Source organism: Balaenoptera borealis, assembly GCF_965194805.1.
Source record: "Balaenoptera borealis genome assembly, chromosome: 5".
In the NCBI taxonomy this organism is placed as follows: Eukaryota; Metazoa; Chordata; class Mammalia; order Artiodactyla; family Balaenopteridae; genus Balaenoptera; species Balaenoptera borealis.
The window spans coordinates 145,182,541-145,206,255 of NC_138862.1; the positions used below are offsets into that span (position 1 = coordinate 145,182,541).

At 41.9% G+C, this 23,715-nt stretch overlaps 1 protein-coding gene across 2 annotated transcripts in view; it reads left to right on the forward strand.

The window, feature by feature from the left end:
- The window catches only part of RARB (retinoic acid receptor beta), a 675,515-nt gene that overhangs the window by 454,954 nt on the left and 196,846 nt on the right, over positions 1-23,715 (forward strand). The gene's annotated exons all lie outside the window — the stretch shown is intronic.

The following is a 23,715-nucleotide window of genomic DNA, read 5'->3' on the forward strand; positions in this document are numbered from 1 at the left end:
GATTTATAGTGTTGGGCCGATCTCTGCTGTACAGCAGAGTGACTCCATTATATACATATACAGACATTTTTTTTTAATATTCTTTTTCATTATGGTTTATCACAGGATGCTGAATATAGTTCCCTGTGTGACACAGTAGGACCTCGTTGTTTATTGAAGGTTATAACTTTCATATACTCTTTAACTGAAATTCAGGATTATATCAAAATAAATCTTTGGGGTGAAAGTTCTCCTAATGTTTGATTTTGGATATCATACAGTTTTATCTGAAATTTGTTGTCATTCCATCTCACTTAATTCATGTGTCCGTGCACTGGTTTCTGCCAAAATAAAAGGTAGAAAAGCTCCAAATTTGGGGGCCAGCTGAAAGGCACCTTCCATCCACCCCACCATGAGAGCTTAAATAATTGAGACGGGATCCTGAACTCCAGGCCGTGGCTTCCAGCCTGGTCCATCACCATTAACTACAGAAGCCACATAACCCCCAGGTGCTCCAGCATAACTCGCATTATGATCCAGGAAAGTCACAGCCCTGTACCGAGGGGAGAGAAAGGCCACAAAAAGGCTTTTAAAAGGCTATTTAATACATCAGCTTTCACAAAGATAGACGGCATCACTAAGACCAAACGAGAAAAGATGTGCCCAGCTTCACAAGGTATTGGCACTGTTAATCATATTTTGAAATATTGCCGGCATATATCTTAGAAAACACAGCACTGTTCTAATATCTCCAGTGGGAGAGATGACAGTTTTAATGTTGAGATACACTGATAATTCCAAGCCCTCTTTTCCCCCCCCCCGGTATAGAATAAACCCAAGAAGTAGATTAAGCAACCCGGTGCGGTCTAGAAGCTTAAGTACTAATACTGAACTTTGTAAATTCTGCCACATTTCATTACAAGGATATCGCAAAATTTCATTAACAAACAGCTGCATACATTTGTGTATGTGCAGGCTATAATGTGATAAAATTATCTACATCAACATACACTTTATATATACAAAATGTTAAAATGTTATAAATGTATATACCTATGTAATTTTAGATGGACTTTTAAAAGTTTATGGAAATAATTAGCTAGTTTCTATTTATACGTCTCCATTTCTAATTTTTAAAAGTCATAGAGACAAGTAAAATGCGCAGGTCAGTAGATTACAAAACTTTTCCACATTCGTTATTTTGATCTTTCCAATTCTGTGGAGTGGGTAAGACTATTTTCCTGATAAGGACTGTGAAAATATGTTGCCCAAGGTCTCCCAGATTATATGTGGCAAAAGCAGGGTGTTCTTCTGCCTCTAAGTTCAGTGCTCTTCTCACTACACCGTCACGGTTGTACAACAGGTGATCACTTACAGGAAGGTGGGACCAGGGCTCTGATCCAGAAGGATGCTGATCTCTTACTCAAGCTTCCACACATGACTGTGATGCTCACTGAGAAATCTAGCCTCCCGGGCTTGCTGGTCCTCGATGAAGTGCCCTCCTCTGACCTCAGTTAAAACTTTAATAGCTATGGCAGGCACTGTAGGTTGCTATTGTTCTTTCTTCCTTACTGAAAGAATCTTGATGTTCTTCAGTGTAGCACTGTACCCATCTTCCAGACTCCTTACACTAGGGGTGACGGTGTGACAGAGTCCTGGCCAGCTGGATGTATAGAGAATCCCTGGATGGGGCTTCTGAGAAAGCTATTTATTTACTTGTTTGTTTGTTTGTTTAATTGAAATATAGTTGATTGACAGTGTTGGGCCAATCTCTGCTGCATAGCAAGGTGACTCAGTTATACACATACATACATTCTTTTTTTGTATTCTTTTCAATTATGGTTTATCCCAGGAGATTGGATAAAGTTCCCTGTGCTATATAGTGGGACCTTGTTATTTATCCATTCTACATATAATAGCTTGCATCTGCTAATCCCAAACTCCCACTCCATCCCTCCCCCAACACCCCATCCCCCTTGGCAACCACAAGTATGTTCTCTGTGAGTCTGTTTCTGTTTCATAGATAAGTTCATTTGTGTCATATTTTAGATTCCATATATAAGCGATATCATATGATATTTGTCTTTCTCTTTCTGACTTACTTCACTCAGATGATAATCTCTAGTTCCATCCATGTTGCTGCAAGTGGCATTATTTCGTTCTTTTTTATGGCTGAATAGTATTCCATTGTATATAGGTACCACATCTTCTTTATCCATTCCTCTGTGGATGGACATTTAGGTTGCTTCCATGTCCTGGCTATTGTACATAGTGCTGCTATGAACATTGGGGTGCATGTATCTTTCAAATTATAGCTTTGTCTGGGTATATGCCCAGGAGTGGAATTGCTGGATCACATGGTAGCTCTATTTTTAGTTTTCTGAGGAACCTCCATACTGTTCTCCACAGTGGCTGCACCAACTTACATTCCCACCAACAGTGTAGGAGGGTTGGGAAAGCTATTTAAGTGGGAACAGAATTGTTAGCTTTACTCTTTATCTGATCCCCTTTATCCTTCTTCTTCCTGCCTGAAAAACACACAGTGCTGAAGAGGGAGTAACCAGCTTGCAAGCATGAGGATGAAAGTTACAAATTTAATTAATAGAATCAACACATAGAAAGAGCGTGAACCCTCAGGGCATTAGGGGACCACCATAGGGAACCGGACTGTAAGGAACCCACCTCCAGACCACTTGTCCCAGGAAAAACAGAGGCCCCTGGCTGGTTAAGCCAGTGTAGCTGCTCTGACTGCACTCAGTCCTGACTGATAGAGTAAAACAAACTAGAAATGAGACCAAAAAAATGGTAGATGGAACCGGAAGAAAATGGCAAGGTATGTCTCTCAGGCAGAGACTGTTTTATATAATCAGCAAGTCTCCCACCAACTCTCCACCACCGGCTAGGGTTCATCACCAGGAATTACTCAGATTAGGACGAGGGTCCACCACCATGAATGGGGTCTCGGGTTACGGTCTCAGCTGCTGTTTCCAGAGAAGAGAGCATTAGGATTGGGTTTTATAACTTTGCCACTCTCTGCCTCTGTTTCTTGATTTGCGAAATGGGGGCAATAATAAAACCTACCTCTTAGGATTGTTCTAAAGATTTAATGAGATAATACACGTAATGCGCTTAGAATAATTCCGGGCATACTGGGAAACAGTTTATAACTGCTACTCATTATCGCTATGGGCTGGAATCATTACCGATGCTGCACAGACAAGAAGAACCAGCTCCCAGAGACACAGTCTCAGCACTCCTCCCCTTGCCGTAAACAGGGCCACTGCCTTAGCCCACTCTTTCCCATACAAAACACACTGGAGGTGGGAATTCCCTGGTGGTCCAGTGGTTAGGACTCGGTGCTTTCGCTGCCGGGGCCCGGGTTTGATCCCTGGTCAGGGAACTAAGATCCCACAAGCCGAGGGGCACAGCCAAAAACAAAACAGAAAGAGCAAAACACGCTGGAAGTATGGGAGTTTGCCCATTGAGTGATTCTAGTGAAAAAAGTATGCCAAAAATACATGTTGGGTGATTTGGAGGTTCTAGTGTAAGTATCAGACCTAGTTCTTCTCTTCAAGGGAGCTCCCAGTCTGGTGCGGGGAGCGGGTAGGGCCCAGTGTATTAACCACCTCAGGCCTCCGTGAGGTGCTGATAAGTAGCATGAGGTCTCAGAGAAAGAAGATCTTAATATTTGCCTGAGTCTTTTAGCCAATGTTTATTGGGGGTCTTGAGCTAAAATACTAACAGTGAGCAAAAAAAGAGGAGGGGACACGGAATGGAATCAAGTTCACCTTAGAAGAAGCCTGATAGGATGTGAATGCCCCCGGGGTCAGGATATTATCTTATTCATGTAAAAACCCCAGTACAAGTACACTTTCTGGCACATGGAAGGAATTTTCCTAGCTGAGTTCTTGATAGTTTGCTGTCTCTGGGATTTTGCTTTTGTAGAAACCACAGTTATTCAACACTTCTACTCCTGGCTCTGGCAAAGCAGCTTTTAGCAGACCAATGATCCCAGGAAGAACCCATAGAAAAGCCAGAGAAAATGAAAATAAAAATCTGTTTGAAGGCATCAGAGATCTGCCAAGGCTTGAGGGGCCAGCCCCTCTGAGAAAGGAAGGCCCCATGCTCCTTCCCCCTCAGTAAATTTTTCATTCTTTTTTAAGTGTAACTCCTTTTTTTTTTTTTTAATTTTTATTTATTTATTTATTTATGGCTGTGTTGGGTCTCCGTTTCTGTGCGAGGGCTTTCTCTAGTTGCGGCAAGCGGGGGCCGCTCTTCATCGCGGTGCGCGGGCCTCTCTTGTTGCGGAGCACAGGCTCCAGCCGTGCAGGCTCAGCAGTTGTGGCTCACGGGCCTAGTTGCTCCACGGCATGTGGGATGTTCCCAGACCAGGGCTCAAACCCGTGTCCCCCGCATTGGCAGGCAGATTCTCAACCACTGCGCCACCAGGGAAGCCCCAAGTTTTTCATGCTTAATTGCATAAGGCAAAGGTTAAGAAGTCAAGCAAAGGAAAAGCTGCTAAAAAGCAGAGTGAGGGGCTTCCCTCGTGGCGCAGCGGTTAAGAATCCACCTGTCAATGAGGGGACACAGGTTCGAGCCCTGGTCTGGGAAGATCCCACATAGCCGCCAAGCACCTAAGCCCGTATGCCACAACTACTGAGCCTGTGCTCTAGAGCCCGTGAGCCACAACTACTGAAGCCCGCGCGCCTAGAGCCCGTGCTCCGCAACAAGAGAAGCCACCGCAATGAGAAGCCCGCGCACCGCAACAAAGAGTAGCCCCCGCTCGCCGCAACTAGAGAAAGCCCGCGCGCAGCAACGAAGACCCAACGCAGCCAAAAATTAATTAATTAATTAATTAATTATTTTAAAAAAGAGTGAGGTTTTCAGAATCTCATGGTGCTGGAAAGGCAAAAAAGAGAATTCTGGGGAGAGGCTCTCATAAACAAAGCTCTTCTTGGGACCTCTAGGAAGCAACACCCTCAGGATGGGAGAACTCAAGGTTGACCCAGCCTGAGAAAGGTAAAACTTTCTCTCAGGTCAACTGAGCCCTTGCTTAGACTGAGGTAAGATCCCCCTGCTCTAGATGTTGAGATTTACCTTTTACCTTCAGAGAGGGTTGACTTGCTAAAGGAAGATAACATCATCCAGAGCCTCTAAAATTTTCATACACAATGTTCTTCATTCCATCAAAACTTAATAAAAAAGTAAGAAACTAAGAAATAGGACCAAGAAGAAACATATAATAGAAACAGACCCGTAGGTGATCCAGATACTACACTTATCTCTAAAGATAATTACAATCTTTATTTTTTAAATAAATGTCATTAGCACATTCAAGAAATAAATGGTAGGAGGGAGAATTTCACCAGAAAACTAGCCCCTATTAAAAAAGCATCAGTATAGCACAGGGAACTCTACTCAATGCTCTGCGGTGACCTAAATGGTAAGGCAATCCAAAAAAGAGGAGGTATATGTATAATTATGGCTGATTCACTTTGCTGTACAGCAGATACTAACACAACATTGTAAAGCAACTATACCCCAATAAAAATTTTAAAACAAATTTTTAAATTTTTAAAATCTTTTTAAAAGAATCAAGTGGAAATTCTGTAATGAAAAATATACTGACTGAAATGAAGGTCTACAACATTGTAAATCGGCTATACTCCAATAAAATTGTTTTAAAAAATGAAGATCTCATTAGATGAGTTTAATAGTAGCTTGGACACAGCTGAAGAGAGGATAAGTGACCTGTCAGATAGGTCAGGGAAAAGCATTCAGACTGAAGCAGGGAGAAGACTTCGTTGGGTGGAAAATACAGAAAAGAGACACATAGGACACATATTAAAAAGTTTTAACATATATATTTGGATTCCCAGAAGGCGAGAAGAGAGAGAATGGGACAAAGGAATTTTATAGACAAAAAAAGGCCATGAATTGTCCAAAATTGGTGGAACACATCACAGTAGTTTAAAGAACATAATTTGAATCCCAAGTTGGATAAAACCCAATTACTCAAAGCCAATTTCTTTCAACACTTGATTTGTTCATGGTTTAGAAGTAAAACCATGAGAAGCTTCATTGAGTACATGTGATTGAGGCTGGAGAATGAGACACTATTGTTCAACTTGACCTCAACTTTGCCTTTAAACCAGAGTAAACCTAGGCAGATCAGGCTAGGATAAAGTTACCCTGGCTTAACTTTAGAACCAGAACAAAAATAAAAACATCAGCTCTGTGATTTTATTATTTTTTTTTAATCTGCTCTGAAGTAAGGAGAGACTGTGTCTCAAACAATACTGCCATCCTAGTAACTTTTTCAGCTTTTTGATCACTGATATTTTCCTGGAAAATCTTGTCTTCTTTGACATTTGAGTGCTGCTATTTAGCACTTTTATTTCCATTTCTTTTTCTTCTATGAAATCAGTCATCATCTTTATTTTTTTTTTTAAGATGCCAAGTTTTACAAGCTGTGAATCCTTTTTCTTAAAAAAACCAAAACAAAACAAAACAAAAAACACTAGATATTTTTTCCCCAGAAGCTTATAGTTGAAGAGCAAAGCCTCCCTAATAACACTGTACTGAATATTTCAGGGTTTCTGGTTTTTTTTCTTCTTGGACAGCACCCACCTGGAGCCTGTCAGAGGCTGCTGAGAAGGCAGGGAAGAGCCCGGTCCTGAACTGTGTAAACCCGATCTGGAAGCGGCTCATGCTTGTACTGCTTGATTCTGATTTGAGGAAAGCAGGGAGGAGTGAGATTTGTCAACATGTCCTTGGAGTCTCAGGGTGTTTGACACTCTCCTGGCCAGTCCTTACCACTTGGTTCTCTGCAGAGGGCTCGCCTCACTGATGAGCAGAGCTGGCACAGCCCGGTGGGCTTCCCTCCACATTCACAAGGTGGTGACTATACTCCGTCTAACATCCCTGCAGGGTTAGCTTAGCTGGCCTGGTGCGCTGTGTAGCCCGCAGAAACGCGCTCCCTGGTAGAAAGCTGGCTTGCTAACGCTTGTCCCCTTTAAATCCCTGGAGGACTGTTTTTTTCCAACAGTTACTGCCTGTTAGACCAAAGGAAGACCTGCTTCCTTACTATCCCCCAGTTTTTGGAAGGATAGGGTTCTAGGGACTGGAGAATTGGCCCCGTGTAGAGAGAGGAAGCATAGATACTCCTCAACAGATTCTCCAGCAGATACTTTCTGAGCACCTACTATGGGCAAGGTCCCCAGAGTCGGGGGTAGAGATGGGACGGGGAAAGGAACGTGGTCAGTTAGGCATGGCCTCTGTATTTCAAGCATTGCCCACAGAGAAAGACCCTCTTTGATGGTAGGTGGTCGTTGTGACACTTTCAGTTACATGAAACAAGTGAAGTTTTTCAAAGTCTCTGACCTGGAAGACCATCCCGCACTCCTCTTATACTCCCACCTTCCAGCTGGTGATGGCTTCTCAAAAAACATAATTCACTCACTGCATTTTGTCAGGGATCCTAAAAGGTCTCCTGCCCTGTCAACATTTGTTCCATATTTTTTCAGTCTATGGGAAAGAAAATTGATTCTGTAGGACCCGAGAAAAAAGTACAAGGAGGAAAATCTTAAATCCCACAAGGTAGACTGCAGGCCTGCCTAAATGGCATTTGCCCATCTGAGAGGTGAGCCTAGATTTGCTTCTCTGCCCTCTGCATGAGACCTGAGCCCTTAGAGGCCAAGGCTATGTTTTAACCATCTTTCGTTCCCCAGAAAGTGGAGCAGAGACCTGGCACCTGGTGGAACTCATGAAAGTCATTAAAAGCTTTTCCTTTTGAGCCACAGGATTGACAAGTAATCTACTAGATCGATGATCTGAGACAAAATGGCAACCATAGTGGTGTGCTCACAAACGTGTTATAAGGATCTCTGTGTATCAGGCACTGGGCTTAGTGTTGTGGGGATACAAAGCTACTTAAGAGAGAACCCCTGCTCTCACCTGGCTCACCACGTGGATGGAGAACGGAGGCACGTGTGAAATGCCAGGACGGGCACGGTAAGCACCAGATAGTGTTAGCCACTAGCAGCATGTGGCTGTTTACATTAAAACGGGATTAAATTTTCTGTTCTTCAGTCACACCAGCTGCATGTCCAGCGCTCCATATCCACACGTGCCTAATGCCTTCAGTACTGTAGAGCACAGATACACTTCCGTCACGGAGAGATGAGAAAGCGTTATCTGTTCTGTTGGTCGCGGGAGGTTTCACAGCAGATGTGAGATAAGAGCCAGCCCTTGGCGTTGATGAGAAAGGGGTAGACTGTCCAGAGGAATGGCATAAGCCCAGGGAACCTTTGGAGCCTGTTTGGTGGCAGCATTAGTAGCAGTGATGCCATGGTCACTCTTCTGAGGGTATTCCCGCTCTTCCTTCTTTGGTCGGCTCCCGCCATCTGACCGTGAGGGGTAGTGTCCTTGGTCCTCCCTCCTTTTTCACAGGACTGCCATCTATTCCCACGACTCTAACCTTCACCAGCACGCTCAGGCATCCTTCCCTATCCAGGCCTGGCCGCACTCAGGTCACAGAGGCACATGACCACCTACTGGACATGCTTAAACCCTTCTCTGGAAGTTCCACTAAAGAGATAGCTGTGCGTTGGAAGACCTGTCCTCCTCTCTGCGGGAAGGCACGTGTTCTGGGGAAGCACAAAGCCTTCATCAGGGATTGTGCTGGTCTGCGAGGGCTGCCGTGACAAAATACCGCAGCCTGGCTGGCTTAAACAACAGTCAGTTATTGTCCCTCAGTGCAGAGGCCGGAAGTGCTGGATCAAGGTGCCCTCCGGGCTGGGCTCCGCCGAGGCCTCTCTCCTTGACTTGCAGTCGGCCACGCTCTCGCATGGTCACCCCTCTGTGCACGTGTGCCCCCCGGGGTGTCTGCCTCTTACTGGGATATCGGGCATGTTGGGTCAGGGCTTCACCCTAACAACCTGATTTCAACCACCTCAGTCACCTCTCGAAAGACCCTATCTCCCAATCTGGTCACATTCTGGGGCCCTGTGGGTTGAGACGCCAACACGTGAATCTTGGGAGGACACAATTCAGCCCGTAACAGGGATGGATCAAGACACGACCATCTGCCTTGCAGCCAGATCAGCCACAGCAATGAGAGCAGCGTGACCGAGGCCCTAGCCACGGCCGTGACGTCGGACCCTTACTCTCCAGGACTTTGCATTGCCCGCTTCGGGGTGACGAGGGCTGGGCTCGCTGGCGCTCACGCCAGGGCATCCTCATGGCAGTTCATCACCCACCTCCGCCCTTGTTTTGACACCTCTGAGTAACCTTTGCTTCCCTCTTTCTGTCTTTACTGGGGAGTGACTTCTCCCCTTTTTCTCAAGTAAACAGGGTCCTTCACAGCTATCTGTTTTCCTCTTTCTGCCAGCCGCCTTTTTGGACAGTTCCCTAACCACGGCCTCCACCGCGATCTTTCTGGGCCGGTTTTGACAGCCGCGGCGTGTGCCGGCCTGTGCTCCTTAAATCAAACGCCTTCAGTGGTTCCCGGCTGCCTGTAGTGCAATATTCGCAGTGTTCCTCAACAGAACCTGACTTTCTCACTACAGATCAGCAGGTGGACATACCAGGCAGTGCAGGAGTCCGAAGAATACAGTCTTCTGAGTAAAACAGACTTGGATTCAAATGAACATTACTCACTGGCATTTGAGACTTGTTAACTGAAACTCGTCTGTAATATGAGAACAGTGATACTTAACTTGAACGTTGCTGGAGAGACAGTTTATAATGTGTCCAAGGTGCCTATTTGACCATAGTATGTTCTCAGTTAAAGGCACAACAATTGTTACCATCCCTGACTCTACTTTGCATTTCCTCTTTCTGTACCTCTGAGCGCTATTCCACCAGCTGGCTGAGACCTCGCCCTTTTTCACGCCTATCTTAGTTCCATTCTCCAAGGTCCATCTTTTTGTGTATCTGTGCGCGCACACACGCGCACACACATGCACACACACGCACACAGACACTGGCAGGAGACTGCCAAGCCCCGTTCATATCCTTCACCCTCCTCTCTGCACAAACCACAGGCTGCTCGCGTAAGGACCTGCAGTTCTCTGCCTGCAGGCGTGTTTCCTGGCCAGCAGAGCATTCTCAGCTCTCAGGCCGTGCAAGCTGGAAGTGTCAGAAAACTAAACAGCCCTCAACAAGGGCCAGTGGGAAGTTGGTGGATAAATCCTCCAGCCTTCTTGCTCTTTTGGGAGGATAGCTAACTCTCAAGTGTGTTCTACACTCCCTCCCAAGACCCCCAGCAGGACAGAACTTCAGCTGCCCACAGCGGCTTCTCAGTGACACAGCCTGTAACTGCCTGTCCCTTCACCATCTCACTTCCCCACCTGCGGCCACTGCTTCCTGAGATGCCCCATATACACTACATGCACTCAAAACCTTCTCTCAGTATCTGTTTCCGTGGGAACCCAACCTGAGACGCAAACATGACGCGTGTCATCTTTCATCAACTGCGCAGGACACGTTCCCTCACTCACTTCTTGATTCCTCAGTAACACCCGAGGAAGCAATCGGTGCTCACTCCAGACACCTGTCAGGAAGTTATGACTCCTGCAGTGTCTCCAGTGCTACCAGAAGTTCTTTTCCATGAAAGAATGGTTAAGGGATGATTTGCCTGGCCCCAGGCAGCAAGCAAAGCAAATGCCACCACGGCGTATAAAACATAACGACAACAACGGCAACGTCTATGCTATTAAATGCTTGAGAACGCGAGCCCCAGTGCAGCAGGTCCTTTGTGATTCTGTCTGACCCTCTGACCACCGTGGCCTAAGCCCACCGCCATGAGCTCTCTGTCCCTCGTTCCTCAACACCGGAAGAAAATGTATAGCTCATGGATTTCTTCTACTGACACACCAGAAAAATTCTTTCACCTTTATTTTCTGGTTGTTTTCCCAAGAGACCGTACAACTGACTTTGCTTTTGTCATTAAGCATCTGCTCGGAACCTGCTTTCCCCCCATCAGATCACGCACCATATGCCATTATCTGCTGGGATTGCACATTTTCTTGGTTGACAGTCACTGTAAACTTTCGCGTGTCTGGAACACATTCATCATAAACTAGAGACTTTATTCAAAATTGTGTTAACTCTGCAGTGCCGTGGAGTACAAGGATCTTCTCTGAACAGCGTGAATATTCAGGATTCACAGGGAATGCGAAGTCCCAGAGTAACACTGGTCATTGGAATCTCCAGATGTGGGACTATGCTTGAAATTTCGGAAGATCTGAAAGCACTAAAGAAGGATGCAGAGGGCAAACTGTACAAAATTTAGCGTTCATCATTACAAAGGACTCTGGTGGTATCCCCTCTAATATCAATAATATGCAAAATTTAAAGTAGCCAGTAGAACCTGGGGTCCATCCAAGCCAGCTGGGCAATTCCCTGACGTCTGCTCTCCAGAAATTTCACTGTTAATATCCCCATGGGTATAGCAGGTACTTTAATGCCTTTTTTTTACAACAGGGCGTTATTTTCAAATCCCAGGAATTCTTCAGTGTTCTTCATTGGGGAGTTGCAGAAACAATGAACATATGACTAATTTTGGGATTTCCCTGGCGGTCCAGTGGTTAGGTCTTGGTGCTTTCACTGCGGAGGCCCAGGTTCAAGCCCTGGTCAGGGAACCAAGATCCCGCAAGCCACGCAGCATGGTCAGAAAAAAGAAGAAAAAAAAAGAAGGAAAATATGGCTCATTTTGGTCCTGGACAAATTCAAAATCAGACACACGTGTATTGACATCAGACAGTTTCCCACTGGATATTTATTTATTTATTTATTTATTTATTTATTTATTTATGGCTGTGTTGGGTCTTCATTGCTGTGTGTGGGCTTTCTCTAGGTGTGACGAACGGGGGCTACTCTTTGTTGTGGTGCACGGGCTTCTCGTTGAGGTGGCTTCTCTTGTTGCGGAGCACGGGCTCTAGGTGCACGGGCTCAGTGGTTGTGGCGCATGAGCTTAGTTGCTCCGCGGCATGTGGGATCTTCCCGGACCAGGACTCAAACCCGTGTCCCCTGCACTGGCAGGCGGATTCTTAACCACTGCGCCACCGGGGAAGCCCCTCCCATTGGATCTTGATCCTTTTTTCATGTTTGAGCATCACTTACACCAATCCAGTTCTTAATTTCATCCTTTCTCTTAGCTGATAATTCATCCACCATTCATTCCTCTTGTACTCTGGCCAGACACACCGCGTGGATCCCCCAGTCCTGAAAATGGTAACAGAAGAGCTGAGCATGAGTTACTCTATCACTCAAGCACTCACAAGAAGCTAAGATACCACCAGGTAGGGCCAGCCTCCTGTGCGTGGATTTCCACTGGCTGGTTGGCCAAATGGTCCTTTCCCAGGTGCTGCCCTGAAACAGTTTCACAAATCTGTCTCTAGAGTTTTCTCTAAAACCAGGGGCAGAATAAACACGAGAAACATATTGCAGTGTCCTCTAGTTCTCATCTGAACAAGGCAGTTCTTTTTATCCTGGACTTTTAACTGACATCAGCTGACTACATAGAGAACTCTTTCATTCATGCCTGTCTGCATTCCCTTTGAATCTGAGCCTTGTAGTATCTATGTTACTCGTACAAAGTTGTGACTTCTTTCATTTATTTAGTCTTCACTTAATTTACTTTATGATCCCTGAGCCCTGGTAGACAAAACCTAGAAAAAAATGAGGTGGTGTCTATGCAGAAAACTGATGACCTAGGGGTCTTCAGGTCCCCTTACTTGTATAAGTTACAGGAGCTCACATTTGGTATCTCTACCCAACCCTCAGTCCAGTGATGTCATGTTAGATGATTCTTGAACTTGGCCACGATCAGAGTATTTACACGGTGGAAATCAGCAAATACTGTGAATCAGGGCTTCTCCCCCACAGAGAGCCAGTTGTTAAATACTTACCAGCACACCACTGGGCAAAGGTCAGCTTATATTTGGCATAAGAAGACAAGATCTTACAAAAGCATTTGAAAAATTTTCAGAGGAATTGGAGCTGTTTCTGTAAATCAGTGGATCCCAGCCCTTTGAAACTCCATATCTCCATTATATACTAAATATTTTAGAAAACATCCTATTCCATTCTGAAATGAATTTCATAGATGATATAATCTACCTGCACAAAACCTTTAAAAAAAGTCAGCATAATATCCCAATGATGATATAAAGGAAAAATGAAATGAAAGTTATTTATAATAGATGAATATATATTTTAATATATAAATGTTTGGTCATGTCTCCACTAGAAGACAAGATAAGGTACCCTAATGTTCATACCTTTATTTAGAACCACAGAGAAAGCAGCAGCTACAACGCAGATGGATAGAGGTGAGGTTTCAGTGAATCAGTGTAATGTTCTGAAATGATGAACAGCTCTTAGTAAAGTTCTGCACAATGTAAAGTACACTCTTCCCTCCACCCACAAGGTAATTGCATCTTGAAAGGTCCAGTGCATATTTAAAACCGTGCAAAAAATAGTCTGTGTGTTTGTATAAGAAGGAATTTGTTTCTAGGTTCAGGTTATGTACCTGCGTGGATTACCTGCCTTCTAAAGTCGCATGGGACATGGGTAGTGAGTGCTTCCTTGTACAGAACCACTGACATCTCTAGCACCACCCACTAAATGCCAGGAGTGCCCTCAGTCAGAGAGGCAACCACAATATCTCCTAAAGGCTCACAAAGCAACCTAGGAATAGTACTGCCCTAGATAAGAACCAGTACTCTACATCAAGGCCAAGGAATGTCCTTCAGAGCCTGGCCTGTACCGCTTTGTCTTGATGAGCTACTATCAAAAAGGAGAACTGATTGGCTGAAAGGACGGTGATCCCTGGGCATCCGGAGAGGAGATGCCAAGCGACCCGAGCTCTAAGCAAATCCAAAGGATGCAGGGACAGCTGGAGGGACAGCAGGGGACTCTGAGGGAGAGGGATAGTACAGGAAAGACTCCTTGCCAGCAGGGGCAGTGCAGCGGGAGGTTAGGAACTGGGTGAGGGCAGTGTGGAAGCAGCTGACTTTGGGGAAATGGCCAACTGCAAATGGAATCACCATCCCGCTTAAACAATCGTCTGTCATCCAGGGATTGTGGGAGGCATGAGGGACGGTCCTCACGGGGCATCACAGAGCTGGGCCCTCCTGGAAATGAGTCTGTAAGTTATCTAATCACTCTTGGCTTCTACTATTAACATTGTGGTCAAGGTGCTTCTTGGTGGGAAATTGATAGCAAACTATTATCTAGAGGAAAATGGATACTTTTTCTTTTGTCCTCTGTCCCTCATTCCCTTCTTTCTCCTGTGTTTAATTTCTTAGATATTTATTTAAAAGATAAAAATTACATACAGATAGGAAGGTATTTCTTTCCTTCAACGCTGTGATCCAACCTGTGACAAATCTGTACTATACACTATGTAAATGGCTAACAAGTCAATTGCAAACCAACTGAATGTACAAACCTTAGTGCTGGTGCTGAAATCTCTTCAGAATCATCATCATGATCTCAAAGTTTGTTTCAGAATTTAAAAGCATCAAGTGTCAGTCAGAACTGAAGATGAAACAGTAATGAATACTGAATTCTCATGCCTTAGGTATACTTCCTTTTTAGACTTTTTTGGTTCTCCACTATTCTTACCGTACTGTTTCATTTAAATTTCCTACACACTAACTTTGTGTGATTGAAATAAAATAGCAGTATATACATATAAAAAAATTATATCCTGATATATTGAGGCTTTGGTGTTTCTTCATTCGATTTTGGTGTTAAATAAGAGACCTGATTATGTAGATGCTGACATGAGGTTTCATCAAGATGCTCTTTGTACTTAGAGTTAAATATTCAAGGCTGGTTCTGTAGTGACTCCCGGGCTCCCCGCCTCCCTTTCTCTCCCGGTGCTTGACATGCTTGTGGTGAGAGCACCTCACCTTCTCAAGACTGTTGACCGGAGTAGTTGTTCTCAAACTTTTTCAATCCAAGGACCAATTGAGAAGAGTTTAAAAAAAAAAAAAAATCTGTCAGTCATCTGTCCCATCCACACTCTATTTTTAAGTAAACACTTTATTGAAATACACATAGAAGTAAAGTGGGAAAATCGTAAGGATACAGTTTGGAATTCTTTTACAACTGACCATACACATGTCGCCAGCACGCAGATCAAGAAACAGAGCACCAAAACCCCTTTCTACCTCCTCCTGGTCTCTCATCCTGACTCAAGGGTAACAGGTATCCTAACTCGTAACAGCATAGATTAATTAGGTCTGTTTTTGAACTTTATAAAAATAGAATCATGGAGTTGTACTTCTTTGCGTGTTTCTGGCTTCTTTCACTCAATATTATGATTGTGGCATTCATCCACGCCGTTGCCTGTAGTTAAAGTTCATTCTCTCACATTGCCTAATAGTATGTAATGGTCGAATATGTCATATTTTATTTATTCCTTCTACTACTGATGGATGTTTGGTTAGTTTTCCGTTTGGGGCTATTATGATTAGTGCTGCTATGGCCATTTTTTACATGTCTTTTATATGAACATATGTATGCATCTCTATTGGGTACATCCCCATCTCTATTGGATATATCCCCATCTCTATTGGGTACATACGTAGGATTGCAGTCCCCATGTACGAGAGGTTGAAGTATATCAGATTTCAGTAGATATTGGCAAATGGTTTTCCAAGATAGTTGTACAAATTTTGATTTCTATTGGCAAATGTATGAAAAGTCAGATTTCTCCACATCTTTGCACACCCTTTGTATCATTCCTTGTTTGATTGTGTTAATTTTAGCCGTGTTGGTAGGTATGTAGTCCTATTATTACATTGTGGTCTTAAATTTCATTCCCGGAAAACCAGTTGAGCACCTTTGCAACCAAGGCTGGTTGGTATTCAGCTGTCACATACTGACATGGCCAGCATTTCTCCTCAAGGGTCAGTGCCTGTACTATACTGAGTGCTAAATATTTTATTAAATACTGTTTTCTAGGACAGCTCTATTGAGGTGTGATTGACATACATTAAACTGCACATATTTAAAGTGTAAAATTGGATAAGTTTTGACATATGTATACACCTGTGAAATCATCACCACAGTCAAAATAATATACATAGCAAAGGAAACCATTAATGAAAAGGCAATGAAAAGGCAACCTATGGAATGGGAGAAAATATTTGCAAGTCACAAATCTGATAAGGGGTTAATACCCAAAATATGTACAGAATACATATAACCCAATAGCAAAAAAAAAAAAAAATCTGATTGATAAATGGGTGGAGGATCTGAATAAACATTTTTCCAAAGACGACATACACATAGACGGCCAACAGGTACATGAAAAGGTGCTCAACATCACTAATCATCAGAGAAATACAAATCAAAACCACGATAAGATATCACCTCACACCTTTTAGAATAGCTGTCATTAAAAAGATAAGAAATAACAAGTGTTGGTGAGGATGAGGAGAAAAGGGAAGCCTTATGCACTGTTGGTGGGAATGTAAATTGGTGCAGCCACTATGGAAAACAGTATAGAGGTTCCTCAGAAAATTAAAAATAGAACTACCACGTGATCCAGAACTCCCACTTCTTAGTAATTATTCAAAGAAAATGAAAACACTGACTTGAAAAGATATCTGCATCCCCATGTTCAATGCAGAATTATTTACAATAGCTAAGAAATGAAAACAATCTAAGTGTCCATCAGTGGATGAATTGGTTTTTTAAATGTGATATATATTTATTATTTAACCATAAACAAGAAGGAAATCCTGCCATTTGTGACAACATGGATGGACCTTGAGGGCATCATGCTAAGTGACACAAGTCAGACAGAAAAAAACAAATACCATGCAATCTCACTTATATGTGGAATCTAAAAAACAAAAACGAAAAAACTGAACTCATAGATACAGAGAACAGATTGGTGGTTTCCAGAGGTGGGGGCGGGGGGTGGCACTGAGGGGGTGAGGTGCAGGCAAAATGAGTGAAGGTCCTCAAAAGGTACAACCTTCCAGTTATAAAATAAATAAGTCCTGGGGATGTAATGTACAGCTTGGTGACAATAGCTGATAATACTGCATTGCACATTTGAGTTTCTAAGAGAGCAAAATTTAGAAGTTCTCACCACAAGAAAAAACGAATCTGTAACTATGTATGATGATGAATATTATTAACTAGACTTACTATAGTGATCATTTTGCCATATATACAAATATTGAAGCATTATGTTGTATCCCTGAAACTGATATAAAGTTGTATGTCAATTATATCGCAATAATAATAATAATAGTGAACATGCCTACCAGCACCCCCAGAAGTATTTCTCCATGTGCTTTTCTACTCTTGTCCTCTTGCCCCGACCTATTCCTCCAGACCTTGTCTTCGGGCAACCAGGGATCTGCTTCCTCTACTGTATATCAGTTTGCGTTTCCTAGAATATCCTTACATAAATGGAATCATACATTAAATACCAGTTTGCGTCTGTCTTCTTTCACTCAGCATACTTCTTATGACGTTCATTTATGTCATGTCATGTATCGGTAGTTCATGCCTTTTCATTGCCAAGAGCTTTCCACTGTATGGATACACCAGAGTTCATCAATTCACTCGTTGGTGAAGAGTTGGATTATTTTCAATTTTTGGCTGTTACAAATAAAGCTGCTATGAACATTCATGTTACTGAGTAAAAATACGCTTTAACGTCTCTTAAATTAAATGAGTAAATACCTAGGAGTAGCGTGGCTAGATGATTTGAAAGGTACATGTTTAACTTTTCAAGAAATTTCCAAACTCTTTTCAGAGTGGTTGTACGGTCTTGCACTTCTAGCAGTAGCGTATGAGAGTTCCAGTTTCTCCACGGCCACAGCAACATTTGGTTTGGCAGGTTTGGGTTTTTTTTTTTTTAATTTTAGAGGTTTTTGTAGGTGTGTCATGGTAGCTCATTGTGGTTTTAATTTGCACTTCCCTAATAACTAGTGATGTTGTGCATCTTTTCATGTGTTTGTTTGCCAAGATATTTTGTCTTTGGTGACATTTCTGTTCAAATAATTTACCCACTAGGGGTGAGGATGGGGTGCTTGCTTTGTTATATTGAATTTTGAAATTTCTTTATGTATTCTGGATACATATTCATTTTCTTGTAGCAGAGTCTTTCAAGGGAAAGAAGTTTTTAATTGTGATGAAATCTAAATTATCAGTTCATATTTTTATGTGTCATACTTTGGTGTCACATCTAAAAAAAACCCATGCACAACCCAAGGTCACAAGATCTCCTATTTTATTTGTCTAAAAGTTTACAGCATTATGTTTTACATTTAGGCCCATGGCCCATGTTGAGTTAAGTTTTGTATATGCTGTGAACTGTGGATCATTGTTTTTTGTTCGTTTGCTTTTTTCAGTGGATATCTAATTGTTCCAGTGCTGTATTTTGGAGAGACTGTCCTTTCTCCTGGTCTGCGTATAAGTTCAATGTTTTATCAGTAAATTAAAAGCACAGGGCTAATGCCATAGATTTCACTTTTAAAATGATGTTTTTATTTATTTATTTATTTTTTATTTTATATTGGAGCACAGTTGAATAACAATGTTGTGTTAGTTTCACGTGTACAGCAAAGTGATTAAGTTGTACATACACATGTATCTATTCTTTTTCAAATTCTTTTCCCATTTAGGTTATTACAGAATACTGAGCAGAGTTTCCTGTACTATACAGTAGTTCCTTGTTGGTTATCTATTTTATTTTTAACATCTTTATTGGAGTATAATTGCTTTACAATGGTGTGTTAGTTTCTGCTGTATAACAAAGTGAATCAGCTATACGTATACATATATCCCCATATCCCCTCCCTCTTGCGTCTCCCTCCCACCTGCCCTATCCCACCCCTCTACGTGGTCACAAAGCACTGAGCTGATCTCCCTGTGCTATGTGGTTGCTTCCCACTAGCTATTTTACATTTGGTAGTGTATATATGTCCATGCCACTCTCTCACTTCGTCCCAGCTTACCCCTCCCCCTCCCCGTGCCCTCAAGCCCATTCTCTACATCTGCGTCTTTATTCCTGTCCTGCCGCTAGGTTCTGAAGAACCTTTTTTTTTTTTTTTTTTTAGATTCCATATATATGTGTTAGCATATGGTATTTGTTTTTCTCTTTCTGACTTACTTCACTCTGTATGACAGACTCTAGGTCCATCCACCTCACTACAAATAACTCAATTTCGTTTCTTTGTATGGCTGAGTAATATTCCATTGTATATATGTGCCACATCTTCTTTATCCATTCATCTGTTGATAGATACTTAAGTTGCTTCCATGTCCTGGCTATTGTAAACAGAGCTGCAGTGAACACTGTGGTACATGACTCTTTTTCAATTATAGTTTTCTCAGGGTATATGCCCAGTAGTGGGATTGCTGGGTCATATGGTAGTTCTATTTCTAGTTTTTTAAGGAACCTCCATACTGTTCTCCATAGTGGCTGTATCAATGTACATTCCCACCAACAGTGCAAGAGGGTTCCCTTTTCTCCACACCCTGTCCAGCATTTATTGTTTCTAGAGTTTTTGATGATGGCCATTCTGACCGGCGTGAGATAATATCTCATTGTAGTTTTGATTTGCATTTCTCTAATGATTAATGATGTTGAGCATTCTTTCATGTGTTTGTTGGCAATCTGTATATCTTCTTTGGAGAAATGTCTGTTTAGGTCTTTTGCCCATTTTTGCATTGGGTTGTTTGTTTTTTTGGTATTGAGCTGCATAAGCTGCTTGTATATTTTGAAGATTAATCCTTTGTCAGTTGCTTCATTTGCAAATATTTTCTCCCATTCTGAGGGTTGTCTTTTCATCTTGTTTATGGTTTCCTTTGCTGTGCAAAAGCTTTTATTTTTGTTTTTATTTCCATTTCTCTAGGAGGTGGGTCAAAAAGTATCTTGCTGTGATTTATGTCATAGAGTGTTCTGCCTATGTTTTCCTCTAAGAGTTTTATAGTGTTTGGCCTTACATTTAGGTCTTTAATCCATTTTGAGTTTATTTTTGTGTATGGTGTTAGGGAGTGTTCTAATTTCATTCTTTTACATGTAGCTGTCCAGTTTTCCCAGCACCACTTATTGAAGAGGCTGCCTTTTCTCCATTGTATATTCTTGCCTCCTTTATCAAAGATAAGGTGACCATATGTGCGTGGGTTTATCTCTGGGCTTTCTATCCTGTTCCATTGATCTATTTTTCTGCTTTTGTGCCAGTACCATACTGTGTTGATTACTGTAGCTTTGTAGTATAGTCTGAAGTCCAGGAGCCTGATTCCTCCAGCTCTGTTTTTCTTTCTCAACATTGCTTTGGCTATTCGGGGTCTTTGTGTTTCCATACAAATGGGTAGTATAGTCATTTTCCCAATGTTGATTCTTCCAATCCAAGGACATGGTATATCTCTCCCTCTGTTTGTATCACCTTTAATTTCTTTCATCAGTGTCTTATAGTTTTCTACATACAGTTCTTTTGTCTCCTTAGGTAGGTTTATTTCTAGGTATTTTATTCTTTTTGTTGCAGTGGTAAATGGGAGTGTTTCCTTAATTTCTCTTTCAGATTGTTCATCATTAGTGTATAGGAATGCAAGAGATTTCTGTGCATTAATTTTGTATCCTGCTACTCTACCAAATTCATTGATTAGCTCTAGTAGTTTTCTGATAGCATCTTTAGGATTCTCTAGGTATGATATCATGTCATCTGCAAACAGTGACAGATTTACTTTTTCTTTTCTGATTTGGATTCCTTTTATTTCTTTTTCTTCTCTGATTGCTGTTGCTAAAACTTCAAAACTATGATGAATAATAGTGGTGAGAGTGGGCACCCTTGCTTGTTCCTGATCTTCGAGGAAATGGTTTCAATTTTCACCATTGAGAACAATGTTGGCTGTGGGTTTGTCATATATGGCCTTTATTATGTTGAGGTAGGTTCCCTCTATGCCGACTTTCTGGAGAGTTTTTATCATAAATGGGTGTTGAATTTTGTTGACAGCTTTTTCTGCATTTATTGAGATTATCATATGGTTTTTATCCTTCAATTTGTTAATATGGTGTATCACATTGATTGGTTTTCATTTATTGAAGAATCCTTGCATTCCTGGGATAAACCCCACTTGATCATCGTGTATGATCCTTTTAATGTGCTGTTGGATTCTGTTTGCTTGCACTTTGTTGAGGATGTTTGCATCTATGTTCATCAGTGATATTGGTCTGTAGTTTTCTTTTTTTGTGACATCTTTGTCTGGTTTTGGTATCAGGGTGATGGTGGCCTTGTAGAATGAGTTTGGGAGTGTTCCTCCCTCTGCTATATTTTGGAAGAGTTTGAGAAGGATAGGTGTTAGCTCTTTTCTAAATGTTTGATAGAATTCGCCTGTGAAGCATGTGGTCCTGGGCTTTTGTTTGTTGGAAGATTTTTAATCACAGTTTCAATTTCATTACTTGTGATTGGTCTGTTTATATTTTCTATTTCTTCCTGGTTCAGTCTTTGAAGGTTGTGCTTTTCTAAGCATTTCTCCATTTCTTCCAGGTTGTCCATTTTATTAGCATATAGTTGCTTGTAGTAATCACTCATGATCTTTTGTATTTCTGCAGTGTCAGTTGTTACTTCTCCTTTTTCATTTATGATTCTGTTGAATCTGAGTCTTCTCTCTTTTTTTCTTGATGAGTCTGGCTAATGGTTAATCAATTTTGTTTATCTTCTCAAAGAACCAGCTTTTAGTTTTACTGATCTTTGCAAATGTTTCCTTCATTTCTTTTTCATTTATTTCTGATCTCATCTTTATGATTTCATTCCTTCTGCTAACTTTGGGGGTTTTTTGTTGCTCTTTCCCTTTAAGTGTAAGGTTAGGTTGTTTATTTGAGATTTTTCTTGAGGTAGGATTGTATTGCTATAAACTTCCCTCTTAGAACTGCTTTTGCCACATCCCATAGGTTTTGGGTCATCATGTTTTCATTGTCATTTGTTTCTACGTATTTTTTTATTTCCTCTTTGATTTCTTCAGTGATATCTTGGTTATTTAGTAGCGTATTGTTTAGTGTTGTGGTCAGAAAAGATACTTGATACAATTTCAATTTTCTTAAATTTACTAAGGCTTGATTTGCAACCCAAGATATGATCTATCCTGGGGCGGTGGAGAAGGCAAGATGGTGGTGCCCATGGAGGTGGCCGTGTGTACGAACTCAGCGGCCCAGCTTTGGAGCTTCGTCATGTGAGCACTTGAGAAGAAAGTGTATTCTGCCATGTGTTGGCTATTGTAAACAGTGCTGCAATGAACACTGGGGTGCATGTATCCTTTCAAGCCATGTTTTTCTCCAGATATATGCCCAGGAGTGGGATTGCTGGCTCATATGGTAGTTCTATTTTTAGTTTTTTAAGGAACCTCCATACTGTACTCCATATCATATTGTACTCTGTATCAATTTATATTCTCACCAATAGTGTAGGAGGGTTCCCTTTTCTCCACACCCTCTCCAGCATTTATTGTTTGTAGATTTTTTGATGATGGCCATTGTGACTGGTGTGAAGTGATATCTCGTTGTAGTGTTGCTTCTTTTGATAATTAGTCCTAATTTTTTTTACTTACAGTGAGGCCATTCAAATTGCCTTGAGACAGTAGATCATAGTTTCTGCCTCTTTAAAATTTCTACCAAGTTGTACACGGCAGTATCTTCCAAGAAGTGCTTTTTTTCATTCATTCAACAAATATTTATTGAAGGATTACCGTCTTGTCATGTACCGTTCTTATTACTGGGGTCATTACAGTGAACTGGATAGAGTGGCTGCCCTCAAGGAGATTGCTTTCTATTATAGTAGACATACAATAAAGAATAAATGTATGCCAGATAGTAATAACGTCCATAAATTTTAAAATGTAGTGTCAAGGAACAGCCAGCGATGGACATGACCTAGAGCCCTATTTTAAATAGGGTCATTAGTGCCTCAGTTAAGGCAATATATTCATAAAGACCTGAAGAAAGGGATGGAATAAGTCTTGATATCCAAGCAAAGAGTATCCAGGCAGAGCAAAAATAAACTCAAAGATGCTGAAGTAGTGTATTTGGCATGCTTAAAAAATAGCTGCAGAGGGTCCTGTGGGTATTTGAATTGAGAATTTTAGATCTTGAAGAAACCCGGGATATTACCCAGTTCCAGGATTGCTGGTAGATTTCATCTTCAAAGTCAATTCAAATGAATTGGTGGTGAATGCCTACAGCAGAAGTCAGTAAGTCTTTTCTATCAAGGTCCAGGTCATAAATACTTTCAGCTTTGTGGGACTACTGTTTCTGTTGCAGTCACTCAGCTCTGTCATTGGCTGAAAGCAGCCACAGTAATATGTAAACAAATGTGAGTGTGCTGTGCTCCAATACAACTTTATTTTACTGGTGGGCTGGATTTGGCCCTTGAAGTCTGCCAGCATCTGGGCTAGTATGATGTTGGGCAGTCTTACCTGCATCTCTCAGAGGGACTCATTAGTCATTCTGTCGTGGGCTCACGTGGGGCACCTCAGCTGTGTATTTGCCACTGTGAGTCAAACTGCCTCCTTGTGTTACCCATTAGACCAGACAAGTTCTCACAGGCTGTTAGTGGAAAGTTAGCTCTCTGGTCTCCTAATTCAGTTTTGTTACACTAGCCTGCCCTCACCCCTCCAGATGTGCCATCAATTACTTTACCTACATGACAGTTATAGGGCTTTGAGGGATGTGGGTGCAGCCCCCATGGCTAAAGCCCG